This window comes from Polyodon spathula, chromosome 8, assembly GCF_017654505.1.
Source record: "Polyodon spathula isolate WHYD16114869_AA chromosome 8, ASM1765450v1, whole genome shotgun sequence".
Taxonomy (NCBI): Eukaryota; Metazoa; Chordata; class Actinopteri; order Acipenseriformes; family Polyodontidae; genus Polyodon; species Polyodon spathula.
The window spans coordinates 10,549,414-10,576,496 of record NC_054541.1 but is presented as its reverse complement, the minus strand read 5'-3'; the positions used below and the strand labels follow the sequence as shown (position 1 = coordinate 10,576,496).

General features: G+C 38.0%; 1 protein-coding gene across 1 annotated transcript in view; it reads right to left on the bottom strand.

Annotated features, from left to right (window-relative positions):
- Positions 1-27,083, bottom strand: part of LOC121320181 (cadherin-4-like) — a 260,158-nt gene that overhangs the window by 79,547 nt on the left and 153,528 nt on the right. The gene's annotated exons all lie outside the window — the stretch shown is intronic.

Genomic DNA, 27,083 nt, shown 5'->3' with positions numbered 1-27,083 from the left:
CTTTGGACTTCACAAGCAGGCATTACCTACCAGGACTGTATTCTAGTGCTGTATTCATAGACCTGGGTCTTCATTTTCTACCTTTTGCACACAATAGACAGTTTATGTCCCAGAGATCGCTTGACTGCCCTATCCACTGACTACTGTAGGACTGCTGAAGTAGGAACATTGGCCGATACTCGCAAAGTATTATCAAGTAAGACAAAATCAGTCTTTGTGAAAAAAAAAAAAATCCCTTTGATGTGTTTCCTCTTCCATGTCCATTATCTCAGTAAATCTTTGTGGGAATGCTTAAAGCTCCATTGATTACACTGAGCTTTGATGCTGGTATTTACTTATTTGTTGCAGTACACTTGAGCGAAGAAGAGAACTGCGTGCATTTGGAACATTTTAACCTAAAAAGTGAAAACTATCCAGTGATTGGGAGAGAACTGGCAGCTGAATAAAATTAAGGATTTTTAAAATTTTTATTCCAATGCTACACGCGTGGCTGTACTTAGGTGAACATAATGGAAATAGACCCCTATTTGTTTCAAAAGACACTAGATTTAAAAGGAATTAGCATTTCAAATGCTTCCAACTTCACATGTATACAGTACCAGAGAGGGTTAACACTGCACTTGCTGTGTTAATAGGCTCTGGACAATCCATCATGCTGTACTTTCTTTCACGTCTCCTTCAGGGCACACTGCCACTTGTATTCAGACCAGCTTCCTTATTGTATTATTGTAACCTCCAGCTGTCCCAATCGCAGCTAAAAGAACACCAAAGGATCCATCAAAGTGCCCTTTAAATTTGAGTTTCTCCTTGTTTGGCAACCACACGACACAGACACCTTTTCAAAGATGCCTGCTTGTGTAATAAAACAGCTCTATTCCAGCTGTGATTCATTTTAGAAATCTGTTCTCGCATTCTGCTTTATTTTATCCATCCGGTCTGAAGTCTAACAGCCTTCCTAATTGCAAATAACGGTCCCTTAGCAACATCACATAGTATCCACTCAAATAAGACTTCTTGTTTCTTTTGATTCCTGCATTTCGTCTCCAACAACTGGGGTCCCAGAGGTTCTCACAGTACCAGACGCAAGTTTTACCTCTGAAGAAAGTGAGCATGTTGGCCAATTAAAAAGAGTCAACATCCACTGATGCCATTAGCAATTTCATTGATTAATATGCAAAAATTCCAACTGCAAAGATGACAGTGTCAGTGGGAAAGACACATGTAAACAGTTTTATGACAAATTTGGCCCAAAAGTGCTATGAGGATTAAAAGCACAGTAAATGTAAAATCTGTAAAAGCCCAACTAACTCTCCATTTGTTTTTCCTGAATAAAACTGGCATACTGTACATGCATCCATCCATCCATAAATACATACAAAACAACACACGCGCACATGCACACAGACACACACACTATAAATGAGGCTCCTTTAAAAGGGAGAATGTGTTTCAAGAGGTACCCAGATTGAAGCTTCTTTTTAATTTCCTTTCTGCCCATGTCTTCGTGCTGTGCACAATGCATTGAAAATGACTGGGAGTGAGTCTGGAGTCTCATTGAGCCGGTAATCACATCCATTAGTGGTAAAAAAATAAATAAATAAATTGAAGCAGACAGGAGAGATCCGTTCTCCCAGGAGAAATTTAACGTACTTTAAAACACACACTGGAAGATGTACCTCAATCAGTTGCTATCACGGTTCAAGAACAAAAATACAAGAAATACTGCGCAACAGCCATCCATTATTTTTTCTTCAATTAGTACTAAATTAGTACTAAAGTACAGTCACAATACTTTAAGGACCATTTATTAATTTTTTCACAATTTACCATTTTTATAATCGTTTTCTGCAGGGAACAGTGCAGAGAAATTAGAATGAATTAATAAAGCACTCTCTAAATCAGTGTAAAATGAATAAAAAAAATGTCCTTAAATACAGTCCGTAACGACATCTGAATAGAGGACATGGTAATGAATTGTTCATCTCAGATATGAGTTGCACTGGGTTTCTTAAATGTAACCCTGAATATATATATATATATATATATATATATATATATATATATATATATATATATATAAAATCTCCCAAATAGAGGGTTTATCCAACCAAATAGCAACCATCAAAATTGGGTGAAGCTTTGCTCTGTATTTTTCATCCTATCATGAACCATTAGGAAGAAACGGCTCTGAAAACACTTTAAAACGAGACACAATAGGAATATTAAAATGTATCCTAGCAACAAATTACCTTTATCTGATTGAGATTAATTTGTTGGTTTTACAATTGGATGAATTATGTATCAATACCCTTAATATATATGCAGATTTCTCCCTTTTTATTGATCTTACCCTTCATTCCTCCATATAATGCTGATAAAAGACATATTGATTCCATAAATCAACCTTGGAATAAATGGCTTGTGAACAAATGCATTGTAATTTTTCAAATTCATTTGCTTTTATTTTGCATAACAAGCTTTTATCATCCTGTCAATCCAATTTATTTCATGGTATTTGTCAAATGATCCATGGCGCTGAACACAAATACCCTTCATAATCAATTTACCTGCTGAAATAGCCACTGCCTGTCAGTGCAGTGGTGCTTTTATGGATGCTGGCTTCAATTCATATACTTTGTGACTGGGAAATGATGAATGTTTTCATATATAGTTCCTATGAAATTCTCAAACTAGCTTGATGTAACAGATATACTAAGTGTTTTTTTTTTTTTTTCCCAGTTTGCAATAAACCAAACTGTCTTGTTCCTTTTTAAAGTTTGGTCACTTACACAGCACCACCTGATCAATACTGTGTACTGCTAACTATATGTATACGAAGAAAAGCTTCGCTATAAGACTCATCTTTATACAGCTAACCAGTATCAACTGAACTATTTTTAAAGCAATTAGTGCCTCTTTATCACTTGCATTTCACGAGAAGTTAATACTTGAGTATCGGGTGTCTCCTATAGCTCAGAGAAGCAAAATTACTTTCTCAGGTACACAAAATGTATTCACTTCGAAATCACAAAATACAGGCGCTGCTAAGAAAGATAAATGCTGCTGCTGCTGTTTTTTTGATTTTTTTTTTTACTTTAGAATCATGCCGTTAAATTCTTTGAGTTCTATCTGGTTCAGCAGTTTCGTTTGTACCTGTTGACACTCGATAGTTCTATCCCATGCGTTAGTGATGTGGTCAATGCTGTCAGCTATTGCAAACACAGAGCAATTGTTTGACTCTAAACAATGTTTGTGTTTGTACTTCTGTTCACTGTGTATGCTAGGATCTCAGACTGCATTTCACTCACATTTAGAATGACATTCTTTTTTAGCTGCTGGTGACTTAAATTAGGAACAGTCTGATGACAGGGTCAAGATTCGATGTTAAGATGTAGAACTACTTGTGTATTTGTACTTGGGGGAACTTGAATGGTTTCAGTGACAAAAAATGTTATGCTGTAAAAAAAGCAGCCCCACTGGAAGAGATTAGAAATGTGGCTGTTATCTTTTCTCCACTGGCTTCAATAACCTTCTATAATTGCTTTAACAATGACAGACAATGAAACTAATATTGAGCGACAATCATAAGCATCTAGCGCACACACAAATCCAAGATTGTTTACATTGTAAAAACACACAGCACACACTCAAATCAGTCCACAGTAGGTTATATTAAATGAGGCGTTATGCATATGGTTTGCATTCATTTAATGAGCTTCTGTATAAGCTTGAATTGGCCTATGCAAAGCTGTAAAACCTTCAGTTTTAATGACTGCTTATCTTTTAGAGAACAGCGCTATCCTCTCCGCTCTGTTATTGAAATCTCTATATCTCTATGATTCCCAGCCCTACATTTGCAGTTTCTTTTTCAAAAGCACGAAGCGCTGGCAGCAGACCTGCAGAAAACAGAGAGAACAAATCCAGAGTACAACACATAGCCAGCTAGGGTTACCTCAGAGGAGATAGTGTTGGCAATCCTGCCTACAATCAATTCTGACTGTGAAACACAAAATAAAGGAACACTTGGGAGCAGAAATCTAAACGCAGTCAGAGAAATGCATTATTTTCTTTCTTTTTTTTTTTTTTTTTTAATTGTGTGTGGGAATTTAGTGTTGATTAAAAAGCTCAGAGGCAATTTCACTGGCTATAATCATACGTATGTGTACAGCTTGAAAGACTAGCCTGCTAGTCACCTAGCCCCTGGAGAAGTAGGGTTTTAACCCCTTAAACAAAATGCGTGGATTTCCAGTGCAGTAGGTCTTGTGAAACAAAATATACCTGGCAGTGGTCAGGTTGCAGGGTATAGTGAAGCTTCCCTGCGCAGTAGCACTCAATAATCTGCATCTGAAAGATGCCAGGCGGCTCTGTGCTTCTCTCAAACATTCAATCAAATACTCAATCAAGCTGAATTGTGTCGTTTGGGTTTATGATGTGGACTTGCGTATCTGAGGATTAGGCATTAACCCAGTATGGCACTTAGCCCCCATTCAGTGTTTGCCATGGTCTCTAGTTTTCAGCATCAAGGACAGGAAGCAATAACTAGTTCATTTGTAATTAGTACTGTAGTAAAAATAGGCAGTATTGTAGTATTAAAGTAAGGCTTCCATGTACAGTAGGTGCATGTATGTGTGTCTGTGTGAACGTTTGTCTGTGCGTACGCGTTTGTGTATGCATGCTTTGCATGCTCTGTGGCTTCTGATTTTGATGCCGAAGAGGGACAATGCAAGAAGATTTATGTTAAAGAGGCTTAGAAGCAGGGGAGCCAACGTGAGAAAAAAGAGAGAGAAGCATGACAGGGAAAGCAATGGGAGCCAAATAGATCCACAGTGATCAGGGCACATGACTGTGCAATTTAAAAGGCAACAATGTATAAAAGGGAATTTGCACAGTAGGTGAAAACTTGCTTTGGGAGCTCCTATGGTGTTGGTACATTTGTGACTCATAGAGCTTTCAGGGTTCATTTAATTAGGACTTTTAGTTGTTTTGCCCCATTTAGCATTTTTTTCTGCCACCCACCAGTTTGAAAGAGATGTGTTTGAGACAGCTTCTGACTTCTGAAACGTCACAGCCTCCGTTAAATCAACAACGACCTGGGACCCTTAACCTCCTGGGTCTACAAAATACGCAGCACAGCATAAACTACCAATGCTGCACACCCAAAATGGATTAATTCTGTTCAAAGGGGGGGGGGGGTCACTGATAAATCAGTACTGTAGTTAACACCCATGTCAACATTTTTAATGTTTAACCTGACGTCAGTAAGAGGACTAGTATCTAATTTCTGAACCACAAAACAAAACTCGCAGTTTTGGTTTGCTAGTTTACACATTTTTATATATTTTGTATATAGTGCACCTAGTATTTAAATAAAAAAATAATATCCCTATAACCCAGATGCACCATAAGAGTTACAAATAGTAATGTTTCCCATGTATAACCACTAAATTTTTTTTTTTTTTTTTTACAGTGTAGAAAAATTGACTTGAATCAGCTTTAAAGGGAAGTTGTAAAGGAACAGTTCTTCTTTAACTTGACAAAAGCAGTTTAACTGTATAGAAACTATTCCCAGCTGCAAACACTGAATGAAGCCCCCAGTAGGAACCTGCTAGATGAGTAATGCTGGACATTTCCTCAGGGCTCGCAAAGTGATTTCTGTCAAAAATGAGTATTGTCAATTAAATCACTCTCAGGAGATGTCTCAAATATGTAACAGAAATAAAAGCGAAGATCATGTTTCCTGGACGAACTGGATGATTTCCCAATAGCAAAACTAAGATTTAAAAACATGATCGCTCTGCTTGTCTTACAGGTCCTGTCAGGGTCTGTTTAAACAGAGTAGTGGGAGGATGGGCCTGGCCAATCATCTTCTAACTCAATGCTATTCCCTGCAGGATGGGGCAGCACGCCATGTGGCACACCATCAGCTGTGAACACTACAAGTACTAAAGACAGGCTGACAGGCATATACAGACCAACACCCACAGGAAGTTGGAGGCATGTTTTCTTTCGCTCCATTTCTGGGAATGGATGCAGGTGGTCCAATTAAAGATTTTAATTGGCTTTGAAGTACAAATTAATTCAACAAAAATTAAAACAGAATAAAATGACTACAGAATTTCTGTGAAAAATCAAAAGAAAAAAAAAGTCTACCACTGAAGATCGTCTGAAATGCAGTAGTCCTAAAAAAAGATCTTAGACAAACTTCTTTATGAATGTGATATATATTCAAGGAGAGATCCTCGTCAATGGCTTTAGTCTAGTTTCTTTTATATGTCTTTTGATTTAAAAGTTACGGAGGATATTATTTTAGATAATTAAATTGAAAGGTATATATCCTAGACAAAGCTGACAATTAAGCCAATGTGAAAGAAGCCTCTTCTGCAATAAACATTCTATAAGATTGACAGGTGAAATAGCCAGTCAGCACCCCACTGACTCCCTCTCACTTCCCTGTCTGTCTCAAATCGATTGAAGACGTCGCCAGCTTTATTCTGTCTGGATGCGTATGAAAAAAACAAATGGAACTTCCACCCAATGCGACTCCAACCAAGTTTTTCATTTGCAATATGCACAAAAAGGCAGTTAAACTATAATGTGTGTTTGCAAGTTCTTTACAACATTAGTCTACAGAGAGTGTGTAAAAGCTCATCTTGTCTGGTAGATACAGTACACCACTAACCTCTGGCTACATTTGAATATAACTCTGCCGCTCCAAATATTGGATAGCGGTTCCTTAAATTAAATTGAAAAATAAGGTGGAGAAGTTCTCAAGAGGTTTAAGGCATAAAAGACAAGTGGAATGAGCAAGCTGCACTGCATCGCCCCCTTGGTGCTTTTGAAATTCTGCTGGACCTCTGTGTCGGGCATAGTACCTTTTGAAGACCAGCTTTTTTTCCTTGACATTTTTGACATGGCCGAGGTAAATCAACAGCGGTGTCAGATTAAAGAAAGGATGGGGCCAGGGGATGTGATGTGTTCTGCCAGCGACAAGCTCCCTCGACTCCCTCAGTGCAGTCCGCACACTCACTCAACTGACACAGCAGACAGAACAAATGCTGTTGCTCACAAGTATAAGACGAGCATTTATAACCTCTTACTCACCCACCAGGAGATTGTAAGAAACAAAATGAATGCTCGCCATGTACATGTGATCAACATAAACTGTTACAAAGAAGCATGGAATGAATATGGGTAACTAAATCCTCATTAATTAACAGGGCTGAAATCAAAATGAATTACTTCAGAATTCAAAGGAAGTGCGTACAATATTCAGGTGTTAGTCCTGTGGTATTCATCCGGAATTCATTATACACTTGTAAAGCTCATTTTAAATTAATTTGGCCGGCTGAGAGTAAGAGTAAAAAGTACAGTTTTGAGATGACTGTTTAAAGGTTCAAACACCAAAACAGAAATTCACCATCAAATGGCTCTTCATTTTTTGGGGAGGAATGTTCTAGTTACAATGTGCCCTCAAACAGCTAATTCAAAAAATGTGATTTATATTTTCTTGAGAAATGTAATTAGACGAAGTGCAAATGTATTTACAATTTTTGGTTTTTAATGTCACCAGCTTTTCGGTACCGAATATAGAAGGCTAAACTATTAAAGACTTCTGTAAATCTATAAATATGCGAACAAAATATTTGGCGAATCACATCCATAAAACCTATTTTGTTCCAGAAATGTTGGTGACCTGTTGCAATACACATACAAAGTATGTATTGTTACTGGAATTTGATATCCGTGCCAAAAATCTTTGCTTTTTTTTTCATACACGAGAAACATATAATGAAAAGGCTTGTGAATATTTATGGCTATAAAGTATTTAGTCCAGACTGACAGAATTACATTTGAGTATAAAACACACCATGATTGATGGCCGCTGTGGCTTGACATGCAAGTTATGCTTCATTCTGTGCATTGAGAATTTTTGTTTCTCACTACAGCATTTAAAGATTTAATTCAAGGGGACCATTTTAATGCAATAATTTCTGAAGCAGTACTGGGAAGGATTGATGCAATTAAAAGAAAAAGAAATGTGATTTGTAAGTCAAAACTGGCAACTACAACTGAGATAAATGCATGCCTATGAAAAAAAAAGATAAAAACATCAATCCAAAAGTGGATTTATCCTCTTCCCTTTCACTTATTAATCACTGCTGACATCTCCGCTGAGCAGTCAGAAATGAACCCCCTGACATGGTGATTGAAGGCAGTATAGCGCCAGTGGCTGATGTGAGTGTGTTTCTTTAGTACTGCATCTCTACTGGACTCTGTATTTTTAACCCTTTAAGGTACAAGGGACATACGTGTCCCACAAATAAAAACGATGCTAATTTTTGCAATGAGGTGCACGAAACAGGGTTTGAAATCTACTGACAGGTTGGATCTGGTCAAATCCTCATGACACCTGAGTCAATCTCAAATGCATTTTGAAGAAGAAGCCGTTTAAACAACCGCTCAATTCCGTGTGCCCCTTACGGGTTTAAGAAGGATCACTCACAATGCCTTGTCAATAGGAGAAAGAAATGTGCTAGATATAGCAGGTGAAAGATACAGTACATAGATCTAACTACTGTACACTACTAGGTAGCAAATATACATTTAAAAAAAACAAAATATAAAACTATATTAAAACACTTTTTTTGTCTGTCATGAAGCAAAACGCAGTCCAGATCACTGAGGATTTCGTTTTGCCCTTCATTGTAAACCTGACCTTGCTCGGCTCACTGAGACAAATGAGAAGAGAGCCGTCATGGAAAAGAAAACTTTGAATCACAGGAAAATAAACCCGATTCCTGCAGGGCCTGACCTAGAAGAAAGTGCTGAGAACAGCATTCCTTCTCAATGTGAACTTCAAGTCCCCGAACACATCCCAAAGCAGCTGAAACATCAGGAACATCTGCAAACTTGAGCCTGTGACTGCATCCATCTATCTGCTGTACAGGACAGACAACGCATGTACACACTTGCAGGAATGTGCTGCCTCTCATAAGCAAATAGTATCCCTGACATGCATCTGTAATATATAAAAGCATCCTCTGCTTGTTGCAAATACACTTTCAGTCACAATGGGCATGATTGCAAATCTGACAGACTTTAATTGAGGGTTATGGGTTGGCTGGCCCTCCATATCCAGTACTGCACAAATAAATTATGCTTAATGACATATGTGCATCTGTTTAAATCTGTATGTGGCATGTAGTGCACGGCAACTCTTTAACACATTACAATAGAGAAACACTGCATAGGCACAATGTCTATTAGGGAGCTTAGGTATTCTTTATACCCAGTTCATGATGTCACAGAAAATGGAACATTCATGACTGTAATAAAAGAAGCCAGTCAAACAGGATTATAATAGCAGTGATGTGTTTGAAGGACTTGAGAAAGGGAATAGTGTCAGGAGCACTGATCGACTGCAGTGTGGAGCTGGTTGTGTAGAAGCTTTGAATCCTAGTGTTGCACCAAATATCTTCTGTTCCATCAATACACAACTCCACAACGTTTCCCTACACTTTTCTGGAGTCCCACTGTATGGCTCATGAATGCTTGAGGGTTTTATAGGGGATGCACTTTTGCATTCATTGCAGTCTGTCCTAATTGCTAGCAAAACCAATTCTAATTGCCAAAAAACAAATCTGCACTGTCCAGGAGCACAGACATCTGCATTATTAATGGGACAGATATAGTAAGAATTACATTTAGGAATCTTTCTTTTTTTTAATTATTAAGATGTAATTTAATAAACACGAAACTCTTGGCGAGCAAAGCTTAGCAGGGATAATTACAGCAAAGTGGTGTGCATGAGATATCTACAGCTAATACATCAGATTTAATGCGCCACTCTGATTGCCAAAGGAACAGGCACTCATTCCACATCAGGCGAAGATTTGATATCGAGAAACTGATAAAGCCAACCTAAGCTTGTTTGGATGAATGCTAATGCACCATTAAAAGACAATTTATCATTTAAAACAATGGTTAGTTCTGCTGAACAACTGTCAAAACGTGTGCTCTGCATCTCTTAATTCAGAGCTCTCAGTAAAAAGGCTTGTTTATTTGAGGCATTTCTCATCCAGCTCAGCAGCTTACATACAATCGCAATTGACGATTATTTAGAAATTAATGAAAAATGTGAATTATAAAAGTGCAACGCTACCTGAAAGTGTGTCTTGTAAGCCATATTTATTTAACATACTGTAGTATCAGAAATCCAATTTTTGAAAATAAAAAATATACGTTTACTATAACATTTGCTGCTTTGAAAACTGCAAATTTGAGACCATCATAGTGATTTAAAGTATGCAACAATTTGTGAAGTTATTTGTGAAGTCAGTTACTTTTTGGAATATTTATATGGGAATTGTGTACAGACAGTTTTACTCTAAAACATAAGGGTTTTAGACAGGTCCTGGTGCTGTTGTTGGCATATACGCGGACAGTCTAAACAATACAAGTCCTGCACACAGACAGGGATTACTGATTCCAAGCATACATGTGTGTAATCTCTCAACCGGATCCTCAATTGCAGGCTGGAGAATACATACAATCATTTCATACCATTCTGTCATCACAAAGCTCTCCAGAAGAGAGAAAGCAAGGGATCAGAGTTACTGTAGCATCAACAGTCTGGATGGCAAAGCTTAAGTATTTCTCTCCATAAAATATCTGATGAAACTGCAGGACTGTACAACACGACACATACACTGTGGTTGCGCCCTTTGTCTAGGCATCTTTTAATGCTTGTTGTTGACGGTATAGTTGTAATCTCAATAATAGTCTTTTGGAACCATGAAAAATAGTGAACATTTAATCTAACACAGAGATCACAATATATCTACTGTATTTTATTATTACTGAAACTATAGTGACAAAAAGAAAAAAAACATCCACACTGTTGCCTAAAACTTTAATTAGTGTTGGGTACATTTTAATTCACAGGTAATTGCTATAGTGAGGGGGGAAAAAAAGCATGCAGAAAGAGGATTTTGCTGCAGCATTTGGTTACTGACAGTGAATTTCACTCTCAAGACTTGCTAAGCACAGTTATGACATCAATCGTAAGTCAGGGGCTGGCAAAGCGGCACAAAAAAACAAGGGAAAAGAAAAGGAAAAACTAGGAAGGATTCCTCAAAGAGCTTTAAAGAATGCTTTTAGGGAATGTAGCGCAGTGATTGATAGTTCTTAAGCTGAATGTTGCAGAGGCTTTGTAGGCATTAGCAGGCAAAATCCCCAGAGAGTATTACAATTGAAATCAGTGAAACAAATGATTTACAGTACAATACATTGGCAGCGACACTGAAGATCTCTGTAGGGATAAGTACGCCATTTCTCAGAATACCTGAACCTGACAGAGCAGAAGGGTATCTTGAAAGACCTCCCATAAAAGCTGCTCCTGATCTTTGATAATCTGAGCTGTCCAGAGGTGGTTAGTGATGAGCGAAAAATCAAACACTATAAACTCACGAGATTTGTGTCTCATCAGCATCATCATCATCTTCCACCATAAACCATATTGTACCATGGTTTGCCAAGTTTTTAAATATGCTTTATCATATGGTCTCTACATCCTTTATTATACTTTGCTCTGCTTTTAATATATAGTCTGTAACCTTTCTAAGGGGAGTTGCATTTTTCACATAGCTTGCTTTGGAAACCGATTCTGATTTAGTCTGTACTTATAAAAATGTCTGCTGGAAGAAAATAAGTGAAACCAAGGAAGTGAAGAAGATAATACACCTCTCCAAAAGATAAATCAACCTTGATTTGTGTGAAGTGTTCTAATTGGATCTTGCGTTGTACAGCAAAGGCATGAGGGGAACAAAGAGATGCAGACCAGTATGGGGGATGTCTATGATCTAAAGCCTTGTGCATGAAATGTCAACCAGCACACTAATAAGGAACAATGGCAATGAAGCTAATAAAGGGCAGATCAATTGATTTTAAAACCTCAGGGACCTACGTATTTTAATGCATACATTAACCGTCAAAACAAGTATACAAACACCACCCTCCAACAAATACTGGGACATCAATACTGTTTCAACATATTGGTGGTGGTTAGTCAATCTGTAGGGGTAGGTCAGCCCTGGTCTGAGCTCATAGGGCAGATTGCCAACATAGTATTCAGCATGTAGAAGTGATTCTCTCCGCAGTCTGGAGCAGAAGTGGTTTAAATTTACTGTACTATGTTTCTATTTTTTTTGTCTTTGCTGGTGAAGGAATTTCGGCCAGCACAAACAGATGGCACTGCCATGTCTTGTTAATGAGAAAATTGTCACGGTCTTTAAAAAAAACAACTCTTGCAGTCATCTGTTCATCAACTTGGAAAGAAATAGTCTACAGTACTGCAAAATGTGAGAACACTATCTGCATAAATAAAGCATGGAAGGTGCATTTTCTGAAAGTTCCTTGAGCTTAACTTGTTAATTTTATTAAAAAGGCATTATGTTTATAAAGAAGCCTGCTCTCTGTGGAACCATGCCTATAACCTTGTATGGACAGTTCTGTGCTGGCTCTAGGAAGGAGGGAACAGTCAGTGACTGTGGACTTGAAGGTGCTATACCATTCTCTAGCAGCAGCTTTCACTGTTGTGGTGCTGTCCTCTGCATTCACTGGGAATACATTTATTTCAACAAATAAAAATGGGCAATAAATCCAAAACATTAAAAAAATATATTCCTCTAGATCACACACTCTCCACAAAGAATATATGCCAACCATAGCCTTTGGGTTTGCACAATCATTTAGGACATCTATTCAAATAACATCTAAACTAAAACAGAAAACCTGTGGCATGAAGAACTTCAGAAGTTCTGAAAGCTTCAAATCTGTAAAATCTTGGAGTCATCAACATATGCAGGTTGAAGGACATGCGTCAGTTCAGAATCAAAACTCATCTGTACAGTTTTCTTGCTTCAGTTAAATACAATTTTGGACACTTAGCTTAACAGCATAGTAATTTCCCGGGTTAAGGCAAGGCAATTCATCTTTTATTATCAATAGAGCATTGTAATAAATGTACATTAAAATAATTACCTAAATGAAAATTTCATACAGTACTTTAGTGGAAATGCTTTAAGAACCGATCACCTTTTAGCAGTTCAATTCCACTCATTTAAAATAACAAGTAAATTACTAGTACATCCAAAAATGAATCATTTGACAAGTAACCCTCTAAAGTTCTGGGAATTATTCATTCCAATTGTTTGAGGGATCATTTTAATCTCACTAATAGAGTCCTGTAAGAATCAAATCATGAAAGGAATAGTCATCTCGCACATTTTAAAGTGTGATGCAGGCTAGTCCCACTCCCATTAAGCACTGGAAGAGATTGATTATTCATAGCCCACACTGGTTTCTTAGACAGCTCTCCAGCCTTAACGCTGTACTCTCTTGCTAACTAGTAGAAGATATGCTGGTGTGCTGCATTGACCATGATAGTCTTGTAGGAAACATGAGGTCCCTAATTAGACTCATTAGAGTCAAAAACAGAGCAAAAACAAAAGCAGGTGCTTCATTAATAGACACTCCACTCTTCACTTAACGATGCAGACAGTGACGGCCCTTTCACTCCCCTGCACCAGGCAGCTCCACAAGCCTGATGTAAATTGCAGAGTGACGTATTGCACCTACAGCAGCAACACTTTGTGCCGGAATTTAAGACCTCAGCTTTAAGCCGAATATTGTGGTGGATACATTTGACACTTAGCCATGGCCTTTGAGGAATAACAGCTTGGAGATGTTCCTGTAACAGAGTGGCCAGATGCCCTAGGACACATTGCTGTTAGAGAGAGAGGGAGAGACACTAAATAATAAAAATAAATCCTGCTATGTCAGCAACTTAGGTCCCTGAATACTGCTACACAAGCACAAGCCTCTAGCCAATTAAAATTAGTAGTAGAAAAAGTCAGGAAATAGGTTAGCAAAATTCAGAGAGCTAATTTATCATGCAGTTGGGTCAGTGGTGGAGGAAGAGGAAGATGGGCCCCCCTCCCCAAACGTTAATTTAACCCTTACTTATAAACATCAAACCTATCAAATCAAGTGTTCAACATTGAACTGTATTTAACTGTCAGAATGTTAGCATGTATGAAACAGTACGGAATAAGAATGTGTTCTACTCACCAGCTTTATTTTATTCTGAGTACATCTTTACACCCAACACTGATTCCCCAGTTCTGCGATCACAGAAATTATTACAGAATTCACAATTTTGCACAGACATTTGCAGAAATTGTCTCACATAGGAAACTGTTTGTTTATTTTTATTTTTTTTTACATCGGAAATGATGGCATGTTGATTTGCTGTAAGTGAACCGTGCACAAGGAATATAACTGCAAATATCTGTGCTGAACAGTACTGCGAAACCTTCCATGAAGACGTGCCTCGCACCAGCCTCCGGGAGAAAATAATTAAGACAATTGTGATACCTGTTGAAATGAGGGAGAATACAATCTGAATTACTGGCACAGCACACCGGCAGCTACAGTTATACAAATGTGTAACATGTGCAAATATAAATGCAAAGGATATTATAATTGTTCAAAAATAAATAAATAAATGAAAATTTTCGAACCCCTCCGGGGTCCTCTGAGCGCGCAGGCCCGAGTGCAGCTGCTTCTGCTACTGCTCTGCCACTGACTTGGGTTTATTACACATTTTACAAAGTACAGTCAAAGCTTTGCTGAAAAGGCTGGATTTAATTGATTTTAAAATATATATTTTTTTTGTGCTGAGAACTCCTCTGGGGATCTCTGAACTAGCAGGTAATTGAACACCACCAGTGAGAAAGTCCATGGGGATTCATTAGAGAGAGGATCAATAAGGACTGGCCTGATGCATCGGTGAAGAAACCTGCTTCCACAATGCACCGTGACAGATCTGAAGGACCATGTAGATCTGTACCAGGGAGCCACAAGCATGTGTTGGATGCGCGACTACCATACAGAAAACCATCACTGCAATAGGACTTTCGAACGACTAATGTGATCTATGAGACAACTAATTCAATATAGGGTAGAAAACTTAGTATGGGACTCAGCAATCCCCATATTACAATCATCTTTCATTCAATATGAAATAATTTACACAGCTTTTTTTACTTTTACTTTTTGCCTTGTCAAAACAAAACAGGATAAATATCTCTAATTACAACAAAGCCTGTGAACAAATGGTCATGTTTAGCGATTGCAGAAGCAATTTTAAGCAGTAAGTACTTTGCAAACAAACTCGTTTATTTTTTTACTTTACAAGGCTGTGATTCATGTTTCCCCTGTGCTATTTTTATGAGTCACAAACAAAGCAGAGTTGAGAACACAGATCCCCCTCACATTAAACACAACTGTAAACTATTTATCACGCTGTGACAAAATGCACCCCTGTCTGGCAAACTGTAGATCATACTCCCTGGGGCTGTACCAAACCAGCAGAATAGCATTTAAAACTACCAGGATATCATGAACGGTAAATAAGCAGGCATCTCATAGACCCACAAAGAGCAATTCGGTAGCAAAATTCAGAAGAATTGCTAGCTTTCATTCTGTGTCATGACATCATTGCTTCTATAATAGCAATTGAAAGACACAGAGGAAAAAAAAAAACCTTTTGTTGGCTAAACAAAACACCAAATCATTCTTTTGGAAAAACAAAACAAAAACAAACAAACAAACATCTAAATTAGTTTTTCTTCATTATCTGATATTCTCATTAAAACAACCTGTTTCTGTAGCAGCTTCAATCAGGTTAGACAGGAGTGCTGTTAGAACAGGCTTCCTCCTAATACTATCCTTATTTCAAATGACAGCAATAATGCACCACTTCAGCCAAGTCCTTCTGTTATTTTCTATTTGCTTTGTATTTCCCTAGCCACTCTTCAGATACCAGAGGACGGTTTCCTGTGGTACCTGCTTATTTATTTACATTGGGTCTGTTTTTTAGGGAACACCGTCTGTCCTTTCTCTGTAAGCAAACAAGGCTCATTTTCAAGAAAACTAAAACACTACTATCTGGCTGAGGAGAACAGATATTCAGAGTGGCAGCTCTGGTCAGGGAACAGGCAAGCCAGTCTTAGAAGCTGGAATCTAGCTACAGACGATGCCTTCAGCTCTACATTACTGTTGCTGCCTTTTTTGTGTATTCTATTATTTCAAAACTTATATTCTGGTCTTAAAAGAGCACCACAGCAGAAGTCCATAGTTAAAGAGTTTGATTTCTTACATACCCTGAGTGGCCGTCATTGATCTCTTATCAACAGATTTCACCCTGGCCCTTATGGTTACAGTCTCTTTTGTTTCAAGCACAGACTTGCTGTCTTTTCGGAAGTGAAGTGGATGCAATTAAAACGCCGAGGTCAGTGAGGGACACGACGCAGCCACCGTGATTAATACATCTTTCCTTTAAAAAGGCACTTTTATCAGCTTGTAATGATATAAAAAGCACTCCTCAGGAGATCGCACCTCTCTGATGGAGAACATGTCAAGGTGTTCCTTTTGGAGCCGCACAAAGGCCACAGCCTGCAGCCCTAGCTTCTTGGCCATGCTGTGATGTTGACTGCCTAACTGCTGGCTGAGGGCTCTTTGCTGCGAGTCCTGGAAAGGTCTTGGGGGCAGGACTTGTGATAGCACTTTGAGATAAACCTGTGTCGGCCAAGGGGAGATGTTTATTGGTGAATGGGCCAAGGAAAAGTGTGTAGAAAGAGCATTTTTCTTCTTTGTTTTTTTTTCAGCCTGCTTTTCAACACCAGGGCTGGCAGGACACTTTTACAGAAGAAAACTTTAGGTTTGCAAAATTGCAAGAGTTCACAGAGGAACAGTACTGTATTTGAATACCTATCTCCCAGATGAAGAGGACACTAATTGTGAAGATACAGTTTGTAAACAGGTTTTTCAACAATATTAAGAGAGTATCAATTTTCCTAAATTCCTATTTCACTTCAAAAAAGCTTTTCTACTGAATACTACTGCTATACCAGTTTAGAATATGATCCGGCAAACAAATAAAATTTAGAAACTGAATATATGACAAAACATTATGTCATCATAGTTTTACCTTAGGTTTTATACTTGAGTGTTTAAATGTAGTTACAATACAGGAATGAACAGACAGACATTTCTACATATGGTGTAATAAAACCTTTGACAGAAGTGTGCAGTACAATATCAGCCTTGGAATCAAAAGGTAAACCTTGGCCTTGAGGGTTTCTTTGTTATATTTTAAAGGGCACAGACAGAACACAATTATACACAAGACATCCACATATCTAAATAGAGGATTTAAAAACATGGCTGAAAGGTAGTAATTATGTCAAAGACAGTGTTGGGCTTCCCGTTTTCTTTACAGCAATGGATTTTAATAAGAATCAAAAGACGACACATTTGCCTTCCCACATTACATCCTCTCGTCATTCTAGAATGTTCACGGCTGTGGATAATGCTTCCCAATGACAACAAGCTGATCTCCGTACGGTACCTCACTGGCGCACAGACAGATGAGGTACTGTTGAATGGGAAGGGAATATTTCACAGTCAATTAAAACCATGTGCCTGACAAGAATGAACAGACCTGGGAAGTTTTTACAGCATTTATTGGTGGAAACCCACATATACTTGGTTTGAAATATTTATAATTTACACAGGGCAGTAGTTGGGCAAGTGTAGCCAGCTGTTAACAAAATATGACAGCATTAAGAATGTCCAGTATTTATTTAAGCAATACAGATACAGATCTTAAATGAATAAAATGTGAACAAATTGATTAAAAGTTAAAAAGAAACAAGGGGTCTATTTTAATTTTGCTGCTATAAAACTCCTAATCGTGCCTCGTTCCATTGTCTTGTTTCTTGCATTCGTGATGTGTTGGAATTGAGGGGGTCAATACAGCTCCCCTGGGAGAAAACAGCAGCATGAATAATATTGAGTAAAAGGACCACAATATGTTCAATCTTCTACTGTATTAGATCTTAAAAACAAATGCGAGTAAACAGGCTGAGAGGTGTAGCTCTATGCTTGGTTTAATATATGTAGAACGTTATTGGTGTTAAATATCTGTAGGCAGTTGGTTGCAAAATGATATAAAAAAAAAAAAAAAAAAAACTTGAACTAAATAAAGAATATATGGAGTAATGTACCTCTTCCTGGGATTGATAAATGCTTGGATTGTCTTTTTGACTCCACAGGGACATGTGAAAGGCAATATTCAACAAGGAAAAAGGTTGTGATTCCACAGCTAGAACTATCCAGGGCTGTCAGTAAGATGTGTGTATTGCACTTGGCATTAATGGTACTATGTAAGCCTACAATATATCTGGAGATCTGCATTTAAAATTCAAAAGACGGCTAATATATGAAATACATACATATTAAAATATATGGTACAGAGGGACACATCCTTACATACATATACATATCATACAACAAGATATATATGTATGCAAGTAAAATAATGCTTATTTGCAGTTATTCAGTCATCATACACTATTTGTACAGTACAGTGTTTGTTTTTCAAAAGGGGGTCAGGGTTGGGTATGATAGAGTAATTGTAATATGTTGTTCTGACCTTTACCAATTAATACTGTTTTAACAATCAGGATAAAGACTGCTTCTGTGATATGGCTCTATCATTTAAAACTAAAACCTAGGGTGCTTATAAACATGACCAAAATAAAAAGGGACACATTTAAAAAGTCATTAAAATGCCTCAGTATTTTGTGGTTTTGTGGCAGTTTGCAGTGCTAACAGTCACACATAATAAACACAGAAGCTCGCCAACTAACATCTTCAAAGTTGTTTGGGCTTCGTTGTAAAAGATTTCATTCGGTTGGGTTAGCTCCATGCTCCAAGCCCTCCTCCCCACCTTCTACCTCATAAACTTGGTAGGTAAATTTAATTCGCTGTGTTTAGATTAGCCAAACCAGAGCAACTGTACCACCTGCAGTATTATATGTAATAAACGAATAAGCAAATGCATAAGCTCCCCTGAAACCAGGCTGTCGGACTGGAATCATTCAAGGAGCCTAGCAGCATGTATGGTATTGCCTAGAGCTACCTTAATGGAAAATATTGCAGCACACTCGCTGCTAATCCTGAACACAGCTGGAGGGACTCTATCATTCTTTTAAAAGTAAATTCTGTAGGGTGCATACCGCATAATTTTGATTAAAATGCTGTGCATGTTACTAACTACAAGTTAGAATCTGAAATAAAATTTGTTGCCCAGCAACATTAAGTTGCCCAGCACCATTTTTGTTCTAACTTAATCAGATTTCTACAGCAAGTCAGACAGCATGCTGTTTGTCTGCCAGCTTCCTGCTTGGTGGAAAACTAATGGAGTTACAATGAAGCTTCTTTTTTTTTATGAAGCTTATTCAATAAAAACACATGTTCACTATCCCAGAACACTGATCCCAATGATGGAGCAAAATCAAAAGATATACAGTAAAGGGTACATTTTTCATAAGAGATGAAATCTTAATTCACAATGGGAAGAATCTACCACTCCCCCTTTGTTTAAGTTTAATATTCCAGTTTAAGGCACTTGTAATATAAATATAATTTAAGAGTGAAATGAAAACATAAAACAGATGTAATAACAGTGCGTTATATATCTTTTTTTCTTTTACCTACTTACAACACATTCAATTAATCATGTCCTGTCTTCACAAATATGGCTGACAGCCTTAAAGAATTTCCTTTGCATTAAACTGTATAGCTTTCTATCAAGCGTTTTACTTTCTGTAGGTCTCTTTTACTAAGTTCGAACTTACCTGGATAATTCTGTTTGTCTGTGGTTCCTGATTCTAGCAAAACATGTAACACTAAGACCTTACAACTGGCGGTCTCTTTTATAATATAGGTAAGCCTGGATCAATAACAAACAAAAGCCTGTAGATTATTATAGTGCTTTCCCCTTGGTCCAGTCCAGAATGATTCCAGTAACAGTTATATGTGGAGGGGTCATCTTATTTTGTGGAGGAAATATTGAATGCAAATCGTGTTGCCGTGTCAGAAGAATAATCTGTCTGCAGTACAATACAAGAGCAGCTCACCCTTGGATATACAGATGTTGCCTCTATAACAGACATGCACAAAGCACCACACCGCAAGCACAGGGATAACTTAAACTGATAAGAATCGATCTGAACAATTCAATAAAAGGCACCACTCGGGTGTCACTGATAAATCTCCTTTTAAGTTTGAATGCAAAGAAATATTTCTGTTCAGTTCTATTAGCATTGGTATGCCTTGTTGTAATCCTTTTCAGGATTCTCAGGATTTTTACGTCAAACGCCCCATTCTGGTTGGCACAACTAATCTCAACAACTACAGCGTCTCAGATCCTCATTTCTAGAGTGCCTGTTGAGTTCTAAGCATCCCATCTTTCTAGAAATTCTTTCTTTTCAAACCCTCTATCAAAGCCCGTCTCGCTGATGAAGCTGGGAGCAGTAGCAGCAAGGAAAGGAAGCCTCCTGGTTCTTAAGACAGCATAATCCTCTATTTAAGATGACATATTTTACTTTAGTTCAGACTCCAGCTATCTCTCATTCATTATCCTACACCCCCTATTAAAAACCTAATTCAGCATTTACACAATGTCTGTAAGCAAAACCAACTATCTACTGATGGGATGTATCAAGACTTCCTCAAACAGAAAATTAAAATCAAGCAATCTGTGATCTGCAGTATAATTACTATACTTAAAAAAAGAATAATAATAACAATTATAATAAAAATCCATTTACTGCACTAATAAATGTCATAATGACATAGCTGCACTATACAGTATGCATGCTACTGGAGTGAATTAATTTGCATGAAATAAAAGAACATATTAATCACATTTGGACTTAATATAAGTCATAATTATTCTAATATTTAGTCTTAATAGTAGTAGCAGCATTCTTTGTTTTAGTATTAGTATTAATATCAGTATTAGGCTTGCTGTTGCTGGGTGATGACTGAGGGGCAGTGGAATGGTAAACTGTATTACAAAAAACAAGTTCCTGGTGATAGGACATTTCACAGGGAATTATGTCACTAAGTGCTGGTAACGCTTTCAACCCTGTCACTAATATGAAAATGCACAGGGTAAAAAAAAAAAAAAAAAGTCGGGCAACATTGCTGATGGTCATACATTAAAAATGAGCTATTTTAATCTGTGTCTGATCACACATGGAGTGCATTCAGATGCATTAGCAGAAACCTTATTTGAGGTAAAATGCAAGTCATGACCTAACCAAACACCAATGCATGTATTGTACAGCGTGTGTGCATATTTTTACACATAATGAGCATTATATTTTTAACTAAAATATATCTGCCATACTGTAGTTTAGGTTTAATCCTCATAATCTGTAATATAAACAATCACTGCAGTCTCAAAAGGGACTCGACAGACAATTCTTGCAAACAGAGTCCCTTAGGGATCCAGTAAATCAACTAGGATGGGTCAACTATCCCTTCAGAGTGAAACAGAATAAACAAAAGCTATACTTTGCTTATGGAGTTATCTAAACTATCCCCAGCATCCCATGTCCACTCTGTAGCGTGCCATCAATGCCTTTTTATAGAGACTAAGGAGACTGTAGACTTGTAGGCATAATGAAACGGTAGGGGAAGCTTTGTATTCTGTGTAACCGCAGCCTCAAAAACAGCTGCAACACAATAACCCCAGGATTCAATGAAAATCCCACTTTAAATATAATCTCGAGCCCTGATGAGATGGCACTGGGAGGTTTATATCATGCAATGTATGTTATTACACACAGTGCACCACAAGTCTTTCTTCCTATTTAATTGCAGCCTGCTATTTTGAAATGGCACTAGCTTTTCAAGTACATCAAAACAATAAATCACAAAAGGCTTGAAAGAAAATAAAAACACAGCAATACTGTAACCAGCTTGGGCAATAATGTTAATAAAGCAAGACAACAGGTTGGCTTTTTGCAGGGCAGACCTGGTTTGCTTGTTTTTTTCCATGTAGTTCTTTTGTGTCAATATAACAGCAACCACATAAGCATTTCTCATTTTACAAGCAATATGTCTTTGTGAAGCCTTGACGACAGCTCTACAGTTAAGTCACCTTGGTGACTCAGTTGCCTAGATCCCAGTTGTGCAATTCTAAGGGTCTTATTGAAGTTCTATATTCAATCATACTTTCATGTTTAGGGTTCATAGAATGAGAACACATGTTTTTGGCAGTACTGCTAACACACTGATGTGTTGGGGGGGGGGGGGTTATATTACAGCATATCTGAATAGTTCCTTAAAAAAATGGAGATAACACCAGTCATAAAGCTTCACTGAATGGTTTTCATTGGATCTGCCAATTTTGTTAGCGGACAACAGTAGATATCATTCCAACTGCTAAAAACTTTTTTTTATTTTGTTTGAAAGCAACCCAATAAAATAAAAATCTACATTAATCTTCAAAAAATAAATACATAGTGTGACAGGGAGCGTGAGGATCTGAGCTGCAAATCTCCCTCCCGACCCAAGAGGGCACTAAGCAGAGGTACTTGCATGCCTGTTCAGAGATGGGCCGGCTTGGAGAGAGGGGTGGAAAAGGAAGTCGGCCATCTTGGTCCAGGGCGGAATGACCATATTAGGGGACAAAATCACTGTGATCAGCTGTGTTGCATTAGACAACTGGCAGGTGTGCTGAGTCGCGCTGATCATGGGGTAGAGTCCCCTGGTATATAAGGGCTGTCATTTTGTAAGTGCGAGGCTTGTTGAGGTAATAATGGAGCTAGGTTCCTGAGCTGTGTGTTTGTTTATTTGGTTATTTTTGTGCTACGTGTTTGTGTTTATTGTCAGAGTGATCCCTGACGCCAAGGAGCTGCCGCACCACTGCCAGCACTTTTCACCTTGGACACCACACCCCCCGGACAACAGAACTGGACACTTAAGCACCTGAGCACCTGCACTTTTCAACACCCCAGGAGTGCACCCAAGGAGCTGAGAGGGACTCCTCTGTTGGGACTTATGATTTATATTTTTGTTGCTTTGAACTGTGTTTGTTTTGTTAATAAAGTTCACCCTACCATTGTGGTAGGGTATTTGCAAATTTAGAAGTGACTCTGTGACATCTGCTCCACATCCACACCCACTGCACCGTCACACATAGATACATTTATTTTAGGAGTGATAATAGTTGGCTAGTTTTCCAGAATGCTATTAGTTTATAATCTCTCTCTGCCCAAGGCTTCATAGCAAATCAGATTATACTTATATATGACTGCTTGTCTCCACATTTTTTTCAGACAGCAATTGTCCTAGTTCTTGATGTATGCATGTGTTTATTTATTTGCACACGCAAAATAAATACACCATACCATCTGGAAATGACACTAACGAAGCCCGGTATGCAGATCGATCATGGTGCAGACAGGGGTGCTGAGGACACTGTAGGTTTTTATACCTCTTCTACTCTGTCAGCTAGGCGAGCTAAGACAAGACTGTGGTAGACCTCCACAGTGATCAAATCCACATGCCCACATTCCAAGTCTTTGATTTACTGTACCTAGGACTGCTATCCATTTTCCAAAACATGTTTTATTGCGTATTACATGCACCTGCATACTGTAAATGACTTGGATCCTCTGAGGACATTTCTAATAAGTGAGAATGGAAACTGTTACTCAGGTATGATTATTCTTATTTATCGTTAAGTTAAATAGATCATAGCTAGATTCCTTTAAAATCAAATAGGGGTTATCTCCTAATATTCCTTATTAACTCATGCCGGCATTTAGTTTCACTTATTAACAGAATAAAAACACTTGCTGACAGATGCGTCACTGCAAATAACGTCAGAAAAAAACCTCAAATAAAACATGCATCCTATTACTTGCACTTTTCGAAAATAACTCATCTTTCACACCCTACTTCATGCCATCTGTTGCGAGCAAACAAACCGGGGGATTAAGCTGCCAGTCTGTGGAGGCTGCCCAGGCCCCTTTCCAGCTTCTGTATGCATTAGCTCTGAAGTGACATTTCACTCCAGCTTCCTTCAGCAGTTATCTCTAGCGTATCCTTAAAGCACTGCTGTCTTCTGATAGGCAGCTCGTCCACTCCAAACAATATGCTCATTAATCTTCCCTTATTATACGCCCCCCCCCCCCTCCCACTTAACTCCTCTCAACCTGGCAAATTAAAACGACTGCACTGTTCTTATTCTTAATATTCATCAGGGATAGCAATAAGACTATTGCATAGCACTTTCACCCATTCCACCTTTTTCTACAAAATTGACTAGCCACAGTGTACAGCTAACAAGCTCAGCTTCTGTGTCTTATTAAACTCGTAATAAAACTGCTATGCAATGGGAGTCTCATTTCCATCCCTGTGCATGATAGCACATGTTTTATTGTATTTAAAATGTTGGCTACATGATCACTTAGTACAGTTTACACCAACATAAAAAAAAAAAAAAAAACTCATGTAACATGTTTTCAGTTGATGAGAATATCTGAAGGTCGGTTTGTCACCTGTCTGGGTTTTACCCCCAGAGTCCAGGAACTGACCTCTGTGTCTGGGAATTAACAAGCCCAGATGCCCCCTAGTCAGCTTTTAAGTGAAACGCATAAGAAACACCAACCTTCCTTTAATATTTTCTTTGACATACATTAGTTGGTTAAAGGATTTCCACTATCTTATTAGAAATGTACTGTTTAGTTTTGATCTGTACAGTCTACTTTGTCTCCAGTATTTGAATAATGCTGGGGAGGGACAACGAACATACCCACGTGATGTAAGCAGTCCAATACAGTACTGAGCCGATGTGCGATTCAGGACTCATGGGATTTTAGGTCTGAGGATCCTTCACCCTAAACTTGAAAATCCAAGTTATCACCCCCCCCCCCCCTCCACCCCACACACACACACACACACACCCCCCGTAGTCATAAACGAGTAACGTGACAATTTTGCGATTAATAGTCAGAGTAAAAACAAAAACATTGTTTTTTATTAGTATTTATCATAATGTTTACACTTCTATTGCTTTTGTTCTTTGTCATCTCTGTATGCTTTACATTACATTGATCTACCTGTGATTAAATACATAACCTTTTCAGTAAATACAAAAATACTTAAAATATGGTTTAATTACGATGTATAATGGCAATTAAAAAATGTGTATGTTGTAAACGAGCCTTGCGGCTCGGGTTCGTAGTCCCTTTAAAAATTGACCCAGACGCAATATTTAACAGAAATAAAAAAAAAAAATAAATAAACAAAACCAAAACAAAAGCTTAACTCCACTTCGGAGAGCTAACTAAAACTTTGATGCAGGTCCCTGACTAATGCATAGGACAGCGAAGCTTTTTACCTGCCAAACAAAACACACTGTTAACCAAACCAACGAACAAAAACACCACACAGTACCTTTCCATTACCGATTGTACACACTCTCAAGCAGGCTCTCCACACAGCAGCCATGAACAAACTGGCTGCACTCTTTAAATACCCTGCACCTGGCTTAAATTTACAATGACCAAATGCAGGGGATAATTAACAATAAAACAATACAATTACATTAAACAATAGAATTAAATTAAACAAAACATGCATTTGCGCCTGTTTTCAGGCAGGGAGGAATCTGACCCTCTCCCTGTTACCTTACAATGTATAGATAAGCTTTACATATTTAGCAGTCGTGCAGTTATTTGTCACATTGGAAAACCTCAACCAAATTTGAGCACATTTTGTCTGTTTTTACGGAGAATGCCATTGTTTTGTAGTTTTAATGTGTATCAATAACATTTGTTATTATAGAGGGGGCGGAATTTGCCACGACAGAACGGTTGTAAAATAATTCTGACCATCATAAACAGGCTTTTCAGTCTCAAAAATCCAGTCTTTTCAGAAATTGCATTGACCACAGCGTTACTCATCACCACAGCTACTTGTCTCAGGTAAGATCAAGCTCTAACATATTATGATGTAGCTGCTCATTTTCTGGTTTGCAAGAGCCCTTGTAATTATGTGAGAAACAGGAATGTTGGCCAGACTTAGTGCAGAATTAAACTTAGTATTGTGTCTCTTAATTGCCTTGGTTATTTCTTTAAGAAGGTGCCTTTCCCCATTGTGTACACTGTTGGTGGAGCAGCTGCTGAGTATGTTTCTATTTCACATATCTGAACACTTCACACTGCCACGCTTGTGAATTTCCAGCTGAATTCCAGTCTTTAAAAAGGTGTTTCTGTTTCATGTTTTGTTTGTTGACTGAAATGCCTTTTCAGTGGTTTAGGATGAACACTATTTGCAGAGGATAAAAGAGCAAGTGAATCCAAAGCTATCCCGGTATTGTCTATTCACAATTTGACCCATCAGACACAGTGTGACCCCTACAGTACCCGGAGATGCTGCTGGAGTCCTGACATGGTGTGCACCAGCTGAAGCAATCATTTCAGATTTGTTTCTTCTTGCAACTATCCCAGCTGTTTTATAGTCTTCTCATCAGCAGTTCAAGGGCAGCCTTCATCGTCTATTTCTTTCATCAATACCTCCTAGTCTGAAGTATTGTTTTGGTGGGTAATTAACTGCAAGAGGGAAGAAATCTATCTGTCTTGTGTGTTCCCTGAATGGCAAGCAAACTTCAGACTTCACAGAATAGCTTAAAAGGGCAAGTAGCGTTGACTTTTTTTATTTTCTTAATTTTTTTTTTGAAATCTCAGCTTTGTGTTACGCTTTTCTTTCTTTCCTTACATAAAGAATATAACATTTTGCAAGTTCATACTTTTCTACACACAACCTGTCCTACAAAGTTAGAAAAATTATGTTTTCAACATACTGCCCCTTTAAAAAGTCTCTTATTTTGTTGACTAGGGATGTAGCGCTAGTGCCAGTCAACAGTAGAACCTGTGAATGGGCTAGAGCTAAAGAAACATGGGTTTTCTTTCTGAATTGCATATTTTTAATACCTACGGTATACAGCGAATGGAAGTCCAGATTTAATTAATTGTTTTGTTATCTGCAGAAACTTTAATGAAGGAGCATGCAACTCTTTGTAAAGTAAACTCTCAAGGGTTTCTAAAAATTGTCTTAGGAAATATAACAATGCAGCTTCTCTTACAAAAAAA